Source organism: Rhinolophus hipposideros, assembly GCF_964194185.1.
Source record: "Rhinolophus hipposideros genome assembly, chromosome: 16".
NCBI lineage: Eukaryota > Metazoa > Chordata > Mammalia > Chiroptera > Rhinolophidae > Rhinolophus > Rhinolophus hipposideros.
Genome location: NC_138062.1, coordinates 57,613,855 through 57,631,997, shown reverse-complemented (window position 1 = coordinate 57,631,997; position 18,143 = coordinate 57,613,855). Strand labels below are relative to the sequence as shown.

Below are 18,143 nucleotides of genomic sequence, written 5' to 3'. Positions count from 1 at the left end.
GCAGCCAGAGAAAGAAGAAAAACACTCCTGTACCACAAAGCTGTTACAGGGGAGGCCTGCACTGGCTCATTGGTGGCTAGAGTGGAGATCGCAGACACTTTGCTGGTGACCAGATGAGATCCAATGAATGCCAAAATGTGCGCGCCTTCCACAAAGAACCTCACGCTCGTGCTTGAAGCCTGTGTGTGACAAGCACTGTGGCTCATGTCATGAGATGAACGGGCCCGTCCTTCAGGAGGGGGCGAGGAATAGTACACAGCCCAGAAAAAGGAGGTGATGGCTCTACATACACCCCTTCTGTTAGAGAAGGAGCATGGCACAGAACAGTGGGCGTAGGACGTGTGGGAAAGGGGTGAGGAGAACAACACAGCCACATTTGCTAGTGCTAAAATAATAGCAATAGTAACAATAATTGCTTAATATTTTAGGACCATGCATTATGTGCTAGGCACTGTTCAAAGTGCTTTACACATAATATCTCACCTAATTTGCTCAATTTTACAGACAAGGAAACTGAGTCTCAAAGAGGTCAGGATACTTGCTCAAGGGTAGTGGACGTGGCAGAGGGGAATGTGGTGCCATAGCCTGCCAGCAGCCAAACTCCATGCCTGGTACACAGAACGTGCCCCATGAATGCCATGGAGATGCCCAAGGACAAAGTGAGCTGAGGTGGGGCTGTGCCCCGGTGGAGACGGCAAGAGCTGTTCCGCAGGCTGGTGCTCGCTGGGGAGAAAGGGGGAGGGCTTGAGCAATCAATGCAAACTAGGAGAAAACTGAGCGTTGGGGAGCGAGGCAGCTGGCTTGGAGGAGAACAATTGGCTGCCAGTCTCATTTCCTCCTGTGACAGAGATGGGCAGGCCTGGCCAGGGCCCATGGCTGGCATGGAGCCAGGGTCAGCGGGGACCTCCCCACCTGTCACCCATGATGTGTTCATCAAGAGTAAAGGGAAGGTCACAACCATCCTTGGTGGGTGGTGTGAGGAGGCGCTTCTTGGGTGGGGAGGGCAGAGCCTGGCCCAAGGTCAATGTGGCCCCTGGCAAACCCGTTTTCCTTCAGTTGCACCAACCCACCATTCAACCTGTGTGTACAGTGAACCATATGGTAAGAGGTCCCAGACCATAGGTTTGATGTGAGTTCAGTTCCAGGCTCTGCTCCTTGCTTACCATGTAACCTTAAGCAAATAACTTACTGTCTATGAACCTCAGTTTCCCCATCTGTAAAATGGAGTCGTCACCCCCTGGCCTGGGACAACTTTCCCAAGCCACAAACTTCAGATTCAGAGCAACCAAAGTCTGTATTTTGGCTTAACCTCCTCCCAGCTCTGTGGCCTCAGGCAAGTGGTTTAGCAATCTGGGTATGCTTTTCTTCACCGGGTAAAGAAAGGGTCCTTGTTTGAATCCCTGGATCGAGCCATGCCTGAAGCTGGTATATTCTAACATCAGCCTTCTCAGTTACAAGAGCTAATCAATTCATCTATTTTGTTACTGGTTAGTTTGATTTGGGTTTCCCCTCCTTTTAGGCTGCAGTCTCACTGTACGTCTGAGGCTGAAGCCTCATTAGTAGCAAGCAGGGAGGGAGCTGAGGGTGTGAAACCTTGAAGCTTATCCCTGCTCAACAGTCATCTTGTTGAAGGATTTCAGACAGACCCAAATCTCTAGGTCTCAGGTCTTTCAAAACACAGTCACAGGAAGGCACATGGGTAATATCATCCAGTCGGGGACTGGGGGTAGCACCCATTTACATCTACTGTGTGCTGGCCCAGTGCAAGACTCAAGGTTAAACAATTACTTCACCTTGAAGGCTCAAGGTGACTTTGTACGGGAAGTCTGCCAATGCTGTTCTTTCTGCCTGGAATACCCTTCCCTCCCCAATACCCAGTTAACTCCTACTCAACCGTCACGTCTTAGATCAGCTGCCACCTCCTCCAGGAAGCCTTCCCCGACCTCCCCTCCCATCCTCTCTTCCCATCCCCCATCCCAGTTTCAGGTCTGGCAATTTCCATATTTCACTGAGTTTAAGATGCATTGGTGTTTTACATGCCAATAAGAGAGGGGGAATAAAATGCTGCCAATTAAACTGGATACGACTTCCTTATTGCAGAGAATGATCATTGGATAGCTGCTGATAGAGCTCATTTAACTCCTTTGGACATAGATCTTGATCACATTTCTCTCCCGGACTTGGTACTACATAAGTGGAAAGTGTAAGTAAAACATAGAGTTCAGGTTTTCCTAAAATTCCTCTGTGTCCTGAGCCCAGCTCCTCTGAACTGCTTTTTGACCCAAACTTGCCAATTTGGGGTTTTATACCAGTTTCTGCCACGTCCCAGGAATGTCCAGGGCTGCCTTGGGATTTCTCTCTGAGCTGCCAACCTCATCTTGGAGGGATCCATAGAAGGTACCAACACTGCCTGGGGCTCCTGCCCACCCTCACGTGGCCTGAGCACTGTGCTTTGTCAACTGACACTTTGGAGGTTACTGGGATCAAAGCAAGAATAATCACTCTGTCTAAAACTGCCTGCTGCACAGAAGGCATTGAAAACGTATTACTGGGATGAACAAACAAATGTCACAGGAAATGAGAACTCAGAGAGGCTGAGCAGTAGCCACAATGTCACACAGTGAAGCAAGAGGTAAGGGCAGACTTTGAATTGAGGTCTAACAGAATCACCAGCTTTCCACTGGTCTGTGTGGCTGGTAGCACTTACGATGTATTTTCCTAACCCAGGACAGGGTAGAGACCCCGGCCAACATCTCAACTAAAGGACTCAAACACACAGCCTTTAAATGCACGTGGTTAACCTATAAATTAGGAAGCAGTGATGGCCATTAAGTGCTTGGGGAGCAAGCGGCACCCCGGCCAGATCCGGCAGCGGGTCATCCCGGCTGGCCACCCTGCCACCATGCACTATCTAGCTGTGTGACGCTGGGCAGATGACTCGACCTCTCTGGGCCTGTGTTCTCAACGGTCAAATAGGTATGAGTCCCTCCCTCACAGAGCTACTATGAAGATTAAATCCGCAAAAAGTGCATGAAAACGCTGCCTTTAAACTCTATCTCAAATCTGCCCACTCCTCTGTCTCACTCACCTGGACCTGTGCAGTCCCTTCTGCCCTAGTCCAAGGGCTCCTGTCCTCGCCACCCCGTCTGTCCTCCCTGCAGCAGCCACCAGAGGGCGCCTGGAGAACCTGAGTTAGGTCCCATCCCTCCTTTGTCCACAGCCCCCCAGGGCTCCCTCCACCCTTGGGGTAAAAGCCCAAGTCCTCCCTGTGGCCCACAAGGCCCTGCACAACCTGCCCCATCCCCTCCCTGCCCTCACCTCATCCCATTCGCTCACTCTGCTCCAGCCACATGGGCCTTCTCACTGATCCTCCAACACGCCAGGCAGGGTCATGCCCCAGGACCTTTGCATGGGCTGTTCCCTCTGCCCAGAACATTCTTCCCCTACTTGCTTTCCCTCTCCACCTCTATCAGGGCTTTGCTCAAACTGTCACCTCCTCAGTGAAGCCATCCCTACCACCCCATTTAAAATGACAACCCTCATCCTTCCACTCCCAAATCCCTTTTTCTCCTTCGTTTTCTTATCACTGTCTAATGTGACACGAATTTTATTTTGCTTCTTGTCTCTCCATGATTGGAACATGAGTCCCACAAAGGCATGCACTTCCTCCCCAGCCGGGTCCCAGCAGGGAGCCCAGCACACAGTAGGCATCCGAGAAACTTCCCAGATGAGGAAAGGCACAGAAGCGGGGGAGGCGGAAGTGGTAGCTGCAGCTGCAGCGGCGGAAGCCTCCACGCCTCCTCTGGCAGGGCCCTTCCTGTCCCCATTTCTGAGCCACCCCTGGACTCTGCCCCCCTGCCCCCTTTCCTGAGCCTCCAGCACCGGTCTGAGCCATCAGGCGGCCTAACACCTGCTGAGGAAACACAGGAAGCGGGGCCACCTGCACAGAGCCTGTGGCCAGGGCCAGCAGGTCCCTCCGGTCAGTTTAATCCCTGCCCTGGTGGGAGGGAGAACCCCCGAGGCTGAGTCAGGACCTCCAAGCCAAACAAACAGAGCGACTGGAGAGGTGTCCATCTCCCTGATCCTGCTCCCAGGAAGTGCCGGCCCTCAGAAAGCACCTGATAAAGTTAGCAAATACGACCACCATCGCGCCCCCATGCTGAGCCCGGCCTGGTCTAAGGAGTTCACCCTTAGTAATTCATCTGAACCTCCCAAGGACTCTGGAAGGGTGGGGTCATCATTATCCCCATTTTACAGATGGGGACACTGAAGCCAGAAGAGGTGAAATCACAGCAAATAAGGAACAGAGCTGGGATGTGAACCAAGGTCATCTGGCCCTCGAGTCCGGTTCTTAACCATGACTCTACATGGTCTCAAAAAATGACAAGAATAAAACGACAGGAAAACACCTATACTTGTTCACTTCTATAGATCTTTAGCTGTGTATGGAGGCTCAGAGCACTTCAGCTATTTGCCTAAGACCTGAGATGTTCCCATTTCACAGACAGGTAAACTGAGGCTCAGAGAAGATCTAACATTTGCCCAAGGTCACACAGCCAGCAATAGGCAGCACTGGGACTCAAACCCAGGACTTCCCGACCAGACTTGGGACTATGGGCCACACGGTCCCACCTGAGCTGGCATGAGCCTACAGAAGAAGACCTCGGCTCTGCAAACCAGACACCCCTCGGCATCTGTGCCTTGATGGAGTGTCCACAGGGACACATACAGCCAGAACCTAAATGACAAGTATCAGGGATGGGAAAGCAGCCCTGTGGGTGGCTGGGCTTCTTCAGGCAAAAAGGGGGTGAAAAGGGGTGGGGGAGGAGACCACCTAACACCAATTATATTTTTTAAAATCCCACAGCAATAAGGGGACTGGCCCGTCAGCACAGCGTCACATCCGTGGGCAGGCAAAGGCCCCTGAACGCTGGCTGACAGGGACGTGGCTATTTTAAAGGGGCTATTTCTGGAGGCTGAGGTGAGAACACGGGGGCGAGAGAAAGATCAGGAGCAGCCGCTGGGCGGGCTCTGCCCGCCTGAACTGGCCAACTGGGTAGGGGGTGGGGTGAAAAGGGAGAATTTGGGAGCCACCTGCTTGGTGCAAGTATGGGCGGGCGCTGCCACCAGCCAGCTGGAAGACCTCAGGTGTCTGGGAGCCTCACTTCTTCCCCTGTGAAGGGAGCTGTTTATGCTAAACATATGCATTGAGCCCCTACTGTGCGCAAGCGCTGCTGAGGACACAGCGGAGAAGACAGGCAAAAAAACGCCTCGCCTGGGGGGGAGGGGAGTCCCAGCCAGAGCAGGAGGCGGCTGCATACCATATAGAGATGGTGACAAGTGCTTCGAGTAAAAGCAGAGCAGGAAAGGGGGAAATGGGGAGTGGGATCGAGAGGTGAATTTTGCAAATAATAATTCTGCAAATCTTAACAGGGAGGTCAATGGAAGCCTCACTTAAAAATGAACAGAGACCAGAAGGAGACAAGAAAAGCATTGTGTTCTAAGGCTCACACTGCCACTGTTAGCTCAAGTTGGGCTGTGGGTGCCAAAAATCTCACAAGAGGCATAATCTCTCTCTTCACATCAAGGAAGCTCCCAGGTTGGCCTTTCAGGGTTATTGTGCATACCCCACAATCACGGAGGCCCAGGCTCTTCCGTCTCTTTGATTCTCCCACTCTTACCCATGATACCCGTCTCATGTTCCAAAATGGCTGCCTGAGCGCCTACCATCACCTCCATATTCCAGCTGGGAGGGTAGAAGGGCGCATGCACCACCTCCCCTTGAAAACATTTCCAGGAAATCCTGCTCATTTATCTCACTGGTCAAAATTCAATCATATAGCACAGACAGCTGCAAAATACACTGAAAAATGTTTTCTTTCACCAGATTGCCATGTGCCCAAATAAGTCATAGGATTCAACTGCTATGAAGAGAACTGACATTGGGAGACCCTGCCACAAACATATGGCCCATGGGGTCAGGTGTTAGGTTCCAAACCAATGCATCTGAGATATTTTGGCCTGGAAAGTGAAGATGGAAGTCACTGGGGCCAGCCCACTGCCACCGCACCAAGATGGTTTTCAGTCTTCCTGGGCTCTGCCTCCCCAAAGACTCCAAGGTCAGACACTGGCCCCAGCCCAAGTTCAGGCTCTGTGTTTTTCGCCACCACCCCCCCCCCCACCAAAGGCAGGACCTCACCCATAGTCAGCACTCCCCAAGCGCCAGCGCCTAAGGTACCAGGCATCCCCCATCCTCCCTCCTGCCTGCCTGCCTGGTGAGGACGCCTGACCAATTCATCTCCTTCTCCTCAGTAAACAACTGTCAGGGAAAATAAATAGTTTTTAATAGGCTCATTAATTGAATTCAGGGAGAAATAACCTTCTCCCCAGGCTGTTGAGAAGCAATACTCAGATGCAAACAAGAAAGTCCAGTCGGAAGGTGGGAGGGGACGCAGCCACCAAGGCGAGGAGACCCCCAAACAGTTCTAGCCGCATTTGGTAACAACGACTCAACCAGCAAGGGGGCCAGTCCTGCCCTCAGTGTTTCCCAGGCTTCTGAAGGTTGGAAGTCTCCGGTGGGCGCTAATGCGGCTTTAATGCCTCAGTAGCCCTTGGCCTCTGCTCTAAGCCTGCAGCAGCAGCCAAATGATTGAATGTCTTTTTTTCCTTCTGCTCCAGTCACATTTAGTTTTAAGGTCCTGCCTACTTTTATGTCAAGGACATACCAGGTTGCCATTCACGAGAGTAAGACAAAGTTTTTTCTTTTAAGTTTTAAAAGAGACTGGGCTTCCCGGGAACTATCCAGTCATTAGGAGGACCAGGCAGCCAGGGCAAAAGGAACACATCATAGTGAGGGACTGAAATGTGGGTGGTGACAGGCAGAGCACTGGACAGGGAGTCCAGAGGCTTCAGTGCAGCCTGCAGGGTGACCTCTGCAGCAGAGACCTAGGTGGTCAGAACCCCCCTAATCGCCAAGGTCTCTGGCCACACTAGTGTGACTCAGTTTCCTCCAGTCACTGTGGCTCAGGTGGTCCTAGGGCAGGCCTGCTGCCAGCCTCAGCCTGGCCTGTGGTTTTGTCTGACCAGGGCTTGCCACTGCCTCCTGCCAGCCTGCTCTTGGCTCTGCAGCAGGAGGCTCCAGGCATAACTCCACATCCTTGAGGGAAGGCAGACTTGGGCCCAACCACTCCTCATTACCCCCAAACCCTGTCCCCCAAAACCCTGTACACAGGTCCCCTGATTTGCTCCCAGAGAGCAGGAAGCATCATATTGTACTATATGATATTTATGCCAGCACTTTCCAGGCACACTCGGTACGGATCCTTCCAACTGCCCAATAGAAAGTCTCACACCCATTTTACAGACTGAGCAGACTGACACCCGGCAGGTAGATCCACTGGCCCAGGGTCACACTGCCCATGAGGCCAAGCCAAGACTCGAACGGGAGTTCTTCAACTGTTAAATGCAATCCCCAAAAGATATCCTGACCCATTCCTGGGAGCCTCCTTGGAAACTTCTCTAGCCATCTGGCTGGACACACAGACTATCAAATAAATATTAGGTATAGCTGAGTCTTAAAATGACCTGGCCTGGCTACTATGAACCTTTTGGAGTCCCTGGCTCCTTTGGGCTTCTCCAGGACACAGGAAATCTCATGGACTGTTTCAGGGTTCCCTGACACCCACTCTCAAAACCCCTGCCTCTCAACAGCCACTCATCACTGCTTCTGTACCAGACATGTGAGACATGTAGAGGCTCAGACAGGGCGAGTGAGTAGGCAGTCACACAGCACCTCCACTCGGGACCAGGTTTCCTAACCTCCCTGCCCAGAGCAGTGTGAGCTGAGCAGGGGTGTTTGAACTGCTGAGGTGGAGCTTTCCTGGCCATGACCTGCCTAACTGGAACAATTAGTGTGGGATGGTGGTGGCTACAGAATGAGCGAAAGGTAGAGAGGCAGGGAGAGAGGGTAAGGGGCTTGGCTGGTCAGAGGGGAGTTTGGGTGTGCCGTCCAGAGGAACAAAGCAACTTCCCTCAAGTCACACAACTTGTGAGATGCAAAAACATATCTGGAACCCAGTGCTGACCAACAGCCCTCCCCACCCCTCAATCTCTTGCGATGGCTCCCTAATTGCTACATAATTGTGGGACGCAGTGCAAATGAAACCCTGTACAAAAATTATTAAGGATTTTAAGAAAATACCAGGGCATTAAACCAAGCGCAGACCCTTCTGAGCTTCCACGCACAGGTGACACCTCTGTTCACCTGGGGCTGGGGGGCAGACAGCCCTGACAAAAGACTCCAGTCATTCCAGTTTCTCATCCCCACTCTGTGCCTCAGTTTCCCTATCTGCAAGATGGGGAGGGAACAGTTCCTACCTCTCAGGACTGTTCTAAGGATGAAAAGTGAAAATGCGAACAAAGCTGGAGCCCAGGGCCAGGTATGTGGCACGGGCTCCATGACAGAGGGACTCAATGCCTGCTAGGGTGAGCTCCCCTGTTGCAGTTGTTGGACAATTATAGATTTGGGGCTCCATCCTTGTTCCTCCCAGTTGTTGTGAAGATGGGGGGCGGAGGACACAGTGCACCCTGGGCACCCTGCACCATATCGACATGACACCATTTAATCCCCAGCGATGCAGCAGGGAAGCTTCGTCCCCATTTCATGGATGAGAAAACTGAGGCTTGAGAGGAGAGAATAATGGGTTGTCTCATACAGCCAGGGAAAAACCCATGTAAAGGATTCAAAATTAGAGTGCTCAAGCCTCCAAGAGACCTTCCCCAGTGGGGACAAAGTCCAGGCTCCCAGGTCCAGGTGGGACGAAAGGGGGAAAAAAACAAACTTGGACAAGGCAGTCCCTCCACGTCCCAGATCCAGCACCATCGCTGGAAAGCCTAGCCGTTCCACTTTGTAGAATCCACAAGCCCAGGGCAATTACCCGCTTCTGATAATCAGGTGGGCAGTGGGGCCGGGACAAGTGTACAGCGGGTACACTGGTAATCTCAGCGTTCAGGTCCAGCAGGATGCTGTGGAGCGGGGGCGGTGGGTGTCCGCGGACAAGCCAACAGCCTGATTTCTCTCCGTTCCGCAGGTCCTGAGCAGGAATCCGCGTCTCCCCTTCCGCACTGCTGACACTGGAGCCGAGTGTTTTCTGTGGGGGGCCGTCCTGGGCACTGTGGGATGTTCAGCAGCATCCCTGGCCCCCACCCACTCAATGCCAGGAGGACCCCCAGTTGTGACACCCACAGATGTCCTCAGACTTTGCCATGTGTCCCCCAGGGAGCAAAATCGCCCCAAGTTGCAAACCACTGCAATAAACTCTACAAGTGACACTGGTGACCCCCAAGCCCCAGCCTGGAGAGCAAATAGGTATGTTCCGGAAAAGACGAGAGCGCGAGGACCGGGTCCTGCAGCCAGAAGATAATTCACAGCCCTACCCCGCGGGACTAGCCGGCTTCCTCCTGCACAGCATTTAATTTAAGTCAAGTTTATCATTATGACCAATATTAATATAATCAGAGCCAACGTTTATCGAGCGCGGACGTTGGGCCAGGCCCTGTTCTCGGCAACACTCCCCTGCCCCCCACCATGCGTTTATGCACCAGTGCCTCATCAAGGTGGCCTCCAATCTTCAACCCATTTTATAGCCCAGGAAACTGAAACTTGGTGATGATGACAAGTGAGGTAGTTCGAGGTCACACAGCGGCATATGGATGTGTTTCAAGATCCAAGGATGTAAAATAGGGCAATTTCTCATAAAATCTAGCTTTCTGGTTTTACCCTGCAGTTCTGGCTGTGGAGCCATTCGGGGCTGCCCAGTTGGTTGGGGAGCCCACCCAGCCCACGCCACGCATGGGCTTTACCTGCCTGGCCCTAATGGGTACTTATGTTTGAGAATGACGTTCCTGCCACGGCTTCCTGCCTCGGTTTCTCCCTCCAGACTGATGTGAGGGGACCCAGCCCACCTTCTAGTTCGAGGCCTGGCCCAGTGGGCAGGCAGGCATGGCTGTGTGGCCTTGGGCAAGTTTCTCTCCTTCTCTGGGCCTTGGCCTGGCAAGAGGTGTTCCCTGAGCTCCCAGGTGTCCATTGGCAATATTTGCACCCCGGATCTGGGGAGCTTTCAGCAAACTGGCCCCATGTGTTTAAAATGCAATTTGAACTCCTCCTGCCTCTCACTTCTGCTTTCCTCACCTCCAGCCAAGGGTGCCCCCCCTCCTGGCTTTATACTTGCTGTCCCCAACACCTGTTCATCTGTCTCTCTTCAGGGCTCAGCTCAAAGGTCATCTCAGAAGGTCTTCCGTGTCCCCCCCCCAGACTAAATAATGGCCAGGTGACGTACTGGGTGACACCTGTTCATCTGTCTTATTTTCAGCCTCAGCAGAACTGTTGTAGGTCACACGTTTTTGCTCATTTAGGTACTCACAGTCTCCCCCAGTACACCTCAGGGTCCGAGAGACCCAGCTTGCCTTGTTCACTGCTGTATCCCAAGAATTTAATTTTTATTTGCAATTTTTAAAAAGAAAAAGAACTTACTAGCGGTTTCTGTCTGCCAGGCATATATTTGTTCATATGCCCCTCACTATACCCCTACCATGAGTGAAGCAAGACCAAAGTACCCATTTTACAGGTAAGGAAACTGAGGCACGGGGTAACTAGCCTGAGGCCCCACAGCCAGTGAGCAGCAGAGCTGGAATTTGAACCTAGAGTCTGGCTCTCAAGTTCTCTAGCAGCTGGTATTCAACAAATACTGACTGACTGAATTAATGAGTTGGCAAATGAATGAATGGATGCTTGTACTTCAAGCTGGTAAACTGACCCTCTTCTGAGCGCCCCATGGTAGGGTCACAGACTAAGCTGAGACCTCCCCCTGGGCATTCACTTGGAGCCACCAGGGACCCTGGCAATCAGGGGCCATCTCCTGAGGTCCCAGGAGTGCTCAGGGCCTCCCGCGGCAGCCACCTGCCCTCCCCACCAGGCTCGCCTGGCCTCCCGTGGTTCAGATCATGCCAGGCGCCTGGCCTGGTCCTGCCGTGGAAGTGGGGCGGCCTTGATTAGGCAGCCAGTGACAGGGAACGCCCCAGTTTGCAGTGGCTGAGTCATCCTGACATCTCTCCCATGTTGGACCCCATGGAGGGGCAAGGTGGCTGCTGCCCACCCGCAAACCAGGCAGGTCCCGCTAAGTAACAAAGCATCTCTTTATATGTATTAACTCGTTTAATCCTCACAACAACTCTGCGAGGTGAATACTGTTACTCTCCATTCTACAGATGTGAAAATGGAAGCACAGAGAAGTTGAGCAACTTGCCTCAGGTCACACAGTCAGTGAGTGGCCAAGCCAGGATTTGAACCTGGGCAGCCTCAGTTCAGCACCCACCGTCCAGCATCCATGCCAGCATCCCACCGTCCAGCATCTTACCCTCTAAGGAAGGCAGCTGGGAGCCCCAGTCTCAATAGTGATTCTCAGGTGCCCCCAGCAGGTGAAATGTCATCAAAACGACTTCTTTGACAATTGGGCAGAGCCCCCTGAGTGCAGAAGGTAAGACTTAAGGTTCTGGCATCTGTTGGCCCTGGGTAAGATTCCTCACTTCATCACTTAAGGGCTGTGGGACCCCAGGCCAGTGAAGACCCCTCTCTGTGCCTCAGTTTCCCTCTCTTAGAAATGGGGCTCCGATCTCAGCAACTGTGCTAACAGGGAGTGTGAAGGTTACAGGCAATAAGGACGTGCCTGGTATGCTTCCTCAGCACAGAGCCTGGCACGGAGCACCAAGTGCAAATAAGTTGGAGCAGCTATTATTATGCCCCCGACATCCCCTCATTTGCTGATCATGGGGCTAATTATAAGCGGCATTGAATTATACACACACAGACGGATAGACCTTGCCTCCCCAGAATCCATGAATTTCCACCAACACTCAATTACCCACATGAAAATGAGATAATAGAGCATCTCCCCAGCCCCTCGCCCCCCAGCCCGCCTCCATCCAGGGGTCCCAGGCTACCAGGGCTGCCCTATGCCTTGCGGGGACCAGATGTCAGACACAAAGCATCTCATGACCTGGCTGCCCAAGAAACCGTGTGATTGCCCTGATCTTTCTTAGAGATGAAGCAACACAGAGAGGTCAACTAACCAGCCCAGGGTGCACAGCTCAAGCTGGGTGTGTGGTGGAAATCAAGGCTCTGATGCCCAAGCCAGAGGCATAACCTCATTTCGCAAGCGAGAAGGCTCTGGCGCAGAGGGGAAGAGGCAAGGCCACACAGAGAGAGAGAGGAAGTAGAGAACCAAGAGAAAAACTGGGCTCTTCAGTTCCCTCAGGAGGAAGACAGAAGACCCCTCGCCTTCCTACAAGAGGCTAACAGCAAAGATTTTTAAAAACAAACAAACAACTCAAAAGCCACAGGGGCAACCCAGGGGGTTCAGAACCAAATCTACCCCTTCCAAAGGAAAAAACGACATTTGAGATTCAGCCCCAGTTCAGGTATTTTCAGGGAGGGGTCACTACAACCCAAAAACCAAGCTCCAAGCGCCTGACCAAGGTGGAATCCATGGGAATGAGAAGGGAACCAATGGGGACGCTGAATGCTAGACAAAAAACGGTGGATTTTCAGGTCCAGGATCCCTCTGGCCTCAGCAGAACTTGGGGGGCGGGGGGTGCCTCGATTCCAGGGAACCAAAGACAGGGTTCTACAGCCAGGCAGGAATAGCACTGACCCCCAGGTCTATCCCGGCTGAGCCACGGGGCAGGCATAGGGATTGGCAGCTCCAACAGGAGGGGGAAAAAAGAGACACACACACAAAAAAAAGGCAAGGAATGTCGAGGCCGCGTCCGTGAGTCACTCCCACCCGCTCGTTAATTTTCGCCTTTGCAGAAGTGTAAGCCAATTGATTTTTTCATATTCCCCACGCACCCTCCCCCCACCCCAACGCTTCTGAAATATCAGGCAGAGACAAGACAGAAACGCTACATTGGGTTTTTTTCTTTTCTTTTTTCGAGCGTCTTTTCTTTCCTTCAAGAAAAAAAGAAAGAAGAGGGGGAAAAACCCACATATTACACTCAATACCCTTGAGCTTCTAGAAAGCAGAAAGGGTGACTGGGCTATAAGACTAGGAGACTCAGGTGTCACCACTCCCTGTGCACCTCAGAGCTAAGATCTGCCTGTCTCTGGGCTGTCCTCCTCCTTGCGACAGGGCAGCATGCACTTGAACCTCAACTCCTATCTGGCCCCCCCTCTGCCCCTGCTTCGCCACCCTGCAAGCCAGCAACTTTCTGATTCCAGACCAAGGTAAGGTAAGGGGGAAAAGACAAAATTTAAAAACCATTTGAAAAGCCCTCGAACCCTCGTTCTCCCCAATACAGGCAGTGATGTGACCTTGTCCACGCTCCCATGGTGGGCTTTTGTTGGCGTGGCCCGTGGCTCCTGCACAGGCACGGCGGTCACGGAGGGTATGCCTTCATCTTGTCCTCCGGTCCCCACTGGAGACTGAGCTGCCCTGCCTAGCAGACGGCTGGGGGTCTCTCCAAATACCCCACCCCCGGTATCTTTTGTTGAGGGGAAGGACAGAGCAAGGGCAGTCTGCACCAGCTTTGTGGGAGAGGGGCACCCTCTTCCTTGCAAATTTTGGAAAACGGGCTGCCCACCCCTGGAGGGTATGCCAGGGGGCTGCCCTGGACGTGGAGGAAAGCCAGGGACTCTGTGTCTCCTGGCCCCTGCCTACGCCCACTGCCTCCCTCCAGAAACATAAGACCATCCTCAGAAAGAGCCTCGGCCCGCAAGGCGCCCACCAAGCCCACCGCACTTTTCAAGAACCTTCAGCTGGCTCCGAGTAACTCCACAAATGGAGCCTAATGCAGTCGGGGGAAATCACTCTCAACTGAAAACATTAAGCTTCGTCAATTATTCCCCAAACCTGCTGGGTTTATAAATATCCATCTTTATTTTTAGGGTTTTCCTCCCCACCGCGAACTCTCTCCACGCCCCTCCCACTTCCCCCCCACACACGGCTGTCGGCACTAAAGTCACGGTTAGCAGGTGAACACCGGGACGCAGGGAGTTGGGTGGAAAGGCCACGCTGCGCCTCGTGTCACATGTTCCCTGCCTGTCCCTCCCTGGCCACCTTGCTCGCTCACCATCGTTCAGGCCATGCAGCCGTTGGAATAATCAGCGAAGAAGCCACAAGTCTACCGTCGCGGAGATGCTGGAAGCAGCGGTTGGAGGTGTGTGCTGCACTCCAACACCTGTCAAATGCTGTTCAGTGCTGACCCACAAGGCAGGACGGGAAACTGAGTCACCCCGAAAAGCCACTTGCCCATCGGCGGTGGCTCTGTTTCCTTGACTGGCCCTAGCTCCGAAAAATGCCAGGCAGAGTGCCACGCTCTGTGTGACCCAATGAGGAAGAAAACGGGTGGACAGTGAATACTCCAGAATTGTCTACCCAGATGCCACCACTAACTCCCTGACTTCAAGGGAGCTTTACCCCTTCCACCTGTTCCTGACATGGCAGCCCAGAGCTGGGAGTCCCGGTATTGGGAGAAAATGCCTCCTGTCTCCTCCAAGTGGGGTCCACGGATATGGGAAACTATCCGGAATTCCTTTGGAAGCAGGGAAAAAAGAAGGGCTAGGAGGGAGAAAGACCAGCACATGGTCAACAGGCGATGATTTCTGTGCCGTGAGGCACCCGGCTTTCAGTGCCTCTCGCTGAGCTCACCACATGCCCAGCTCAGGGGCCTGCCAGGGACCCTCGGGGAGGAAGGTTCCCCCAGAGAGCCCAGCCACCGCAGCGACCCCCAACGCCACACCCTGGAGCCACACCACAATGACCCATCCCCCGTCTCCCACAGGGAGTGGGGAGTGGGCCAGGCTATCTATCACCTCCCCTCACCTCTCCTCTCAGGGATGGCCACTGACATGACAGCACCAGCTCGACACCCCTTGGGGGGCCAATGTCACTGGCTGAGGTGGCAAGAATAGAAAAGCGCATGAGCTCACCAGGCAAGCCAGGTCTCCCTCGATGTTTTGTTTGCCTGAGCCCAATTATACCAACTCTCAGGGCAACAGAGTATGGTGGATGGCAGCCCCCAGGGGGCTGGGGAGGCTGGGCCCCACGAAGAAGTGCACTGTCATGGTGAAGATGCCCCCCAGGCCTGGGGACAGGGCAAGAAGATTTCTGAAAATTTCTGGAAAGGAAGAATGGAGACCCAGACAGACAGCAGGCAGCGCAGGCAACAAGAGATGCCCAAGGGAGGGCATCGTGGGGAAGGGGGGGCAGGGGTGTCCAGCCAGACTCAGGCCCAACTTGGTGGGCTCCGGAATTTGGGGGTGGAAAACAGCCACCCCCAGCCCCAGCTGCCTGCCTTCTGTAGCCAAAGTATCAGCTGGCAGAGGAAGAAGAGAGCTGAGGGACAGAAGGCAGGCGAGATTGGCAGGGGGAGGGGGGCACAAAGGAAAGGGACCCTGGGAGGGGGAGGGGAGCTATGCAAATGGAGGAATCGACCGGGTTCCTCAGCCATTAATAAAACCTTCAGCAGCAGCAGCTGGTATCATAGGAGTAGCAGTGCAGGCTGGCTCCCTGTCCTCGCACGCGACAGACGGTTCTGAGGGGAAAGCAGGGTGCCCCAAACAAAGAGGGGCCCTCGCCCTCTGCACCCCAGGGACAACAGCAGTGAGGGACATCAAGAGAAGGCCAGAACCTCAGCAACCAATCTGGGTGGAAGCCGCTGGGGGCTCAGACTGGGCGGGCCCCTGTCCTGGGGACCCTCCGAACCCCCCAGCTTTGTCCTGGCTTCTTAGAGTACCAATGCCCAGACTGGACACCTCAGACACCCTCCTTCAACAGCCGTGTCGCCCAGGCTGATTTTTCAGGGGTTTGGCCAGGGGCAGAAGGGCCCCATGTTCGGAGTGGGGACTCCCCAGATTGAGATGGGGGACAGGGGAATCCCAGCTGAGCCCAGGAGAGAGAGGGGAGGCGCCCCCCAGATGGAGGCGCTGAGGAGGTTTGTTAATTTAGGGTATGAGGTCTTTAGATTACATCTAAGGAAAGATTACAGAGGAAGGGGCACTCTCAAAAGCTGCATATTTACGGGGCTACTAGAGGACTGGAAATCAGGAAAGGGTCACTTAAGAGTGGATTCCAAATTTGGGGGGGTGTGGCTGAAAAAAATTCCAGTTTGGGGGGGCTCCCTGATTTGAAAATTTTGGATAGAAAGCGGCTGAAAGGGAGTTCCCGGATTTATGGGGGCTTATGGGGTAAGTATCCTGGATTTGTGGGGGAAGGTGCTAAGGGGGGGTCCTAAATTTGAAAGATTTCCATAAGGAGCAGTAAACTTGGCCGCAGCCAAAACCCTTGCGTCCAGGGCACGGGCACTCTAACTTGGGGGGCTCCCCTCAGGGCAATCCCTCACTCCCGCATGCCCCCTTCAACCTGGTTCCGACGACTCCGCCCCAGGATGACGTCACCGTCCCTCCCCCCAAGCCCCCCCGGGGGGCTCCCGGGGTGTGCAGAACCCGCGGGGCTGGTGGCTCAAGGGGCGGCTTCCCCTCTCCGGGGATCCCCATGGGGGCCCCAGAGCAGCACCCAAGGGAGGTCCGGTGCCGGGCTCGTGCTCGTCCGACCGCGAGTCTCGGGGGCTGGGGGCTGAGCCTCGCCCCGCTTGGAGGGCTGGTAGGGGACGCCTGGCCGCAGAAGGGTGGGGCAAAGCCAGGGTACAGGAGGAGCGACCCCCTTTCAAGGGAGAGACGAGGCCGTGAGGGCGCTGAACGGAGCCGATCTTCAGTTGGGGGTCTCCAGGGAAGGGGATTGGAGAGCAAAGGTGGCGGGCACAGCAAACGCCTTGGGCGCACCTGCGGGTCCTCGCTCGTTCCCACCTGGGGCCACCCGTCCCGGGCTGGTCTCGACTCCAGGGTACCTGAGCGCCCCCCACGCCAGCACAGAGACCCCTGCCTCCAGGACCCTCCTGGGGTCCCTGGCCCGCGCCAGCACTCTCCGCACACACGCGCGTCCCCACTGCGCGCCTTCGCCCCGCCCGCAGCCCGGGGTGGTGCAGCCGGCGGCGCTGGGCAGCTTCCAACGCCGCGCTCCGGGCGAGTCCAGCCCAGCCCCCTCCCCCGCCGCGGCGAAGCCCCCCATCCCGCCGGCTCAGCCTTCCAGTGGCCCCCGCCCGGTGCAGCCCTCCCGGGCATTGTTCGGACGCAGCTGGCCGGGCGCAGCGACTGGGCGTGCAGCCGGCTGCAGCGGAGCGTCCTCCGAGCACAATGGCCGTGCAGGAGCGGCTTCCCCGGCACAAAGCCGGCGCGCTGCCCACTCCGTAGCCTCCGAGACCCCACTGGAGTGCCTGCAATTTGGGGGTAATTCAGGATATTTGTTCCCCCCTTACCTGGAGGCTGGCTGGGCTGGGCTTCCCCGGCTCTGCCCCGCTTCACATCCTGGCTGTTGCATGGGATCCAAGCGGAGCCCGAGCGCCAGCGCCTCGCGGCGTGCGCGCGCCGGCCGGGCTGCCGGGCGGGCGGCGCGAGGACACTCACTGCGGCTCGCTCTCCCTTCTCGCCCGCTCGCGCGCCCCCCCAGCCGGTGACGTCATCCCTTCCGCCAGCGCCGCCGCCACCGGTCGGGGGGCGGGGCCGCGGCGGGGCCACACCGCGCGCGTCACTACGCAGCCGCGCGGCTGCCACGCCCTCCGGCCAATGAGGCGGCGCGGCGCGGTCACGTGGCACGCGGGCTTTTAAATGGCCGAGGACGCACGTGGGGCGCCGGGCACCCGGCTTCGGGGGACACGTGAGCGGAGGCGTCAACGCGAGGGACCCCTGCGCCTGCGGTTCCCCACGAGAGCCCTAGGGTGCTTGGTACAAAGGCTGTGGTGCTTGCCATGCCCAGCTCTAAACTCTGCCTTGGCTCCCCACTGCCCTTCGAATAAAATCCAACCTCCCCTCCGCATTCGTACCCACCACTCTGTCCCCGGATCTCTGTGCTCCAGACAAACCGGCGCCTTACGGTTCCAACAAACTGCGCACTCCCGACCCAGGGCCGTTTCACCTGCTGTTCCTTTTCCTGGAAGTCTTAACCAATATCATCCAGTTTGTGCTCAAACGACAACTCCCTAGAGAAACCTTCCTTGACCCCCGCGCACCAGCCATCCCGCTGCATTCTCTATCC

General features: G+C 55.1%; 1 protein-coding gene across 6 annotated transcripts in view; it reads right to left on the bottom strand.

Annotated features, from left to right (window-relative positions):
• PTPRS (protein tyrosine phosphatase receptor type S) overlaps positions 1–17,548 on the bottom strand; it is a 100,733-nt gene extending 83,185 nt beyond the window's left edge. For all 6 annotated transcript variants that reach the window (XM_081075996.1, XM_081075999.1, XM_081075998.1 and 3 more), the window contains exon 1: positions 17,368–17,548. The gene's annotated coding sequence lies outside the window, so the exon portion shown is untranslated. The remainder of the gene's footprint in view (positions 1–17,367) is intronic.
• Between the last annotated feature and the right edge of the window lie 595 nt (positions 17,549–18,143).